This window comes from Neophocaena asiaeorientalis, unplaced genomic scaffold, assembly GCF_003031525.2.
Source record: "Neophocaena asiaeorientalis asiaeorientalis breed wild unplaced genomic scaffold, Neophocaena_asiaeorientalis_V1.1 scaffold1239, whole genome shotgun sequence".
Lineage (NCBI taxonomy): Eukaryota > Metazoa > Chordata > Mammalia > Artiodactyla > Phocoenidae > Neophocaena > Neophocaena asiaeorientalis.
The window spans coordinates 34656-38269 of record NW_020174281.1 but is presented as its reverse complement, the minus strand read 5'-3'; positions in this window follow the sequence as shown (position 1 = coordinate 38269).

Here is a 3614-nt window from a genome sequence, read left to right as displayed (position 1 = left end):
TGCTATTGTGTTTATATTTGAGAAACACTAATAAAATGAACTAACTAGACCTAATTTAAGGAAATAAAATTTGACAATAAGGAAGAAAATGTGTTCATTTCAAATGCATTATTCATAAAAGGTAGCTTTCATGGTAAGAAATTAATTTTGTAATTAAACTAATAAACATCATAAAATTCAAATTTTACACTTGCTAGTATGTTATCACATAACTTTGAATATGGGAATCTTCAGCATCTCAAAATAGCAAGATGACAATAACATTTAGTATGAATTAAATATTTGACATGAATTATCTTATTAAATCTCTATAACAAATTATGAAATCATGTTATGATATTTAAAATATAAAGCTGAGACTTGTAGAGGTTAGATACTCATTTAAGCTTAGAAATTTTGTAAGTAGCAAAAGTAAAATACAAATTTAGCACAGACCTGTGAGAACATAAAATGTATTCTCTTGACCACTGTGCATCAACTGATATAACATTACATGTTGATATTGATCACATAAGTTATCCGTTGTCTCTATATACACATCAGTATGATACAAAGCTTATGTTTTGCCAGTAATTGTCAGAATCTCTATTGTCTGGGTGTTATATAGTATTTTTGAAACCTGAGCTGGTTACCTTAGACTGCTTCTTGAAAACAAAAACATAAAAGTATAATATCTAATATATTTAAAATGTGATTTAGTCTAATACTCTCCCTTTTGAAGAGTTTTGGGTTGCTAACGTGGGATTTTTTTACTATAATGTTCATGGTTTTACATTTTAGTTTCATCTTTTATTCAGAGAAGTTATAGTAAATTCTAATAACAGCCTGAGACTTGAATTAAGCTAAAATGTAATTACTTTCTAAGGAGACATTTTTCTTTGAGGTTCAGATGGTCATTTTAGAAGGTTCATAGTTAATTAATTTTTAATCAGTGTCAGTCACCTTCCAACTACACAGACAATTTCCAAAATATAAAGCATCCAGGACTGGCAAAACAACAAACATTTTATCATTGATTCCTTGATACAGGTTGAAAAGTTTTATGCATAACCTCCTTCCTCATGAGTGAGGTGACATGACTCTCTCCTTTTGAATTATTTTTTATTTTTCCCTTGTGATTCATAGTCATGATTGGGGTGAATGTTCTCCAGTCAATAAAATCCTGAAACACTTGCCTTTTACTTATTTCTGCCTTATTTAGTAATGTGCCTAGCTCATTCTTTTGTATCTTATACATTAATTATCAGCAAACGTCTCTATACTCTCAAATTTTATTTGAGCAAACTTTACTCTTTCAATTAAAGTGAAATATCTCTTTACCTGAAGTCTTAAAATTCTTGCTCTCTCTGCTATTTTCTGGTATTATTAAGCCAAAAATAGGGGAATTTTCTCATTCTCTAGTGCTACCTTTTCACCACTTTTCTAACACCTTATTCAACAATCTGTCCTCACTCTAAATCTATACCATTTCTTATCATTTATAAACTTATACACCTCTCCCGACATTTTTGAAGGATTTCCATTTTCAGAAATATTGCTCATGACCCTGATTTCACTCTACACACTTTTCTATCACAGTTTCATAAAACTGAATATACAGATAGAAGTTGTAAGCAACTTTGCAGGCAGTAACAACTCAACTATTATGCTTTTAACTTAAGAAGAGTGGGCCCCAATCCCTGATCCAGCTTTCATTCTTTAATCTTTAGCTGCTTCCATATTTTCTTTGTCATTATTTTGTTCTCTAATCTGATAACTATTTTCCTAACAGTTATCTTTTCTAAACATTCTCCTTAACCAGATACATTAAATAAGTTTTTCCTTGACTAAACTAATTCCAGCATTTTAATGATTATATCATACCCACACTGACAATTCCAAATTTGATATAAATTTAAGAATCTATTTTCTTTTCTACGTTTTAAGGTAATTAAGCATTGAAGAAAAAGGTCACCTTGCAACGTGGACTATATTAAAAACAAATTTTAAAAATCCCTCTAATTAATTCACAGTGTTTCTCCTAGTATTTGACTAATCTCTTTATTGAAATCAAATTAATTTCGTTCTTCCCATCAAAGAAAGAATTCCAAACATTTACTACCTTTCCAGAGAGGAGTGGGGTGAGGTTTCCAGGCAATAAAAAGGACTTACATTTAATTCTGAATGCCAGATAAACAACGCATTTTTTTTTTTTAGTATAAGCACATCCCACATATTACACAAACATACTCACTAAAAATTATATATATAATGTGTCTATAATGCAAATATATGTATGTGTATATGTATTTCTTATTCATATGAGATTCAATTTAACTATGGGTCCTGTATTTTCATTTGCTATATCTGGCAACCCTAAGGTGGAAGAACACCAAATCTTATCATCTCAGAAATTAAGCTCACCTTCGATTTTATTATGAAGATCAAAATAGCCTCTCTTTATGTCTTTATTATTCTTGTCTTCTTCTTCAAATATATTCTAGAAGGCATAGTTTGCTCTTTCTCCTGGGAGTAACTACCACCTTCCCATATTTACATATTTTTAGATTTTTGCATTGCATCTGGAAACATATGGAAAATTTACCTTTTCCACAAATGTGTGTGTGTGTGCTTATTTACTTGAATATATATATACTCTCTCTGTTTTATTCTGGACAAAAACCATGTTTTTGAATTGGTTTTAATTTTTACACCAAAGAATTCCTGAAAGAAGTCTGGTTTCAAAATATCTATATTCATATGATCTATGATCTTATATACAATGCAATTGTTACATTTAGAAAATTATTGAAGTTCTCCAGTTTAAAAACATGGTAAGCTTTCCCTTAATTGTTTCAAAATACTATTTTTTTCTTTACATTGATTAATCAATTAATTAAATATCAAATTTTTACTTTCCAAATTAATATTTAGAATCAAATATAACCATATATCCATATTGTATAAAAAATAATTTAAGTAGAAATGTTTGTGTTATAAACTTCAGTTCAACTTTTGTTGCAAAGAGTTTCTTTCAAAGCTAAGACCTTCTATATATACATAAAGTGGTTTTCTGGGGAAAAAAAAGGAAATTTCAGCAACTTATGCAAGAGCCCAAGAGTTAAAAATAAATCTAGAATATGTGGTTGGCTTTATGAGGAAAATATTTCACAAAAAATATTATCAAGTAAAGAAACTCAAACTAATTTGATTCCTATTTCCTTTTTTCCTAGATTACATGGTTTGCTATATGATTGGATGCTGAATTGGAATAGTTAGTGGATTTGAATATATAAATGTTATGTAACATATGGTTTACATTTTCTATCAGACCTTCTCAGCCCATTATACATTTTTAGCCTCACCTCTGTATCCAGTTCAATAACTTATAACTCAATTTTTTTAAAAAACTATGGCCCATAATAAGAAATATATCATGCATCAAAAATAATAAATGTAAACAATTCGAACAAGTTTTGTCTAATAATTATTCTTACTATATTCTTGCACTCTGATACTTTCATTCTGTGATTTTATTTGAAAATGTTAAGCCAATAATGACTAAATAGTTGGATTTTAATAATCACTGATAGATTATGGTTCAGGTTTGAAAAATACTACCTTAGAAATTTTGA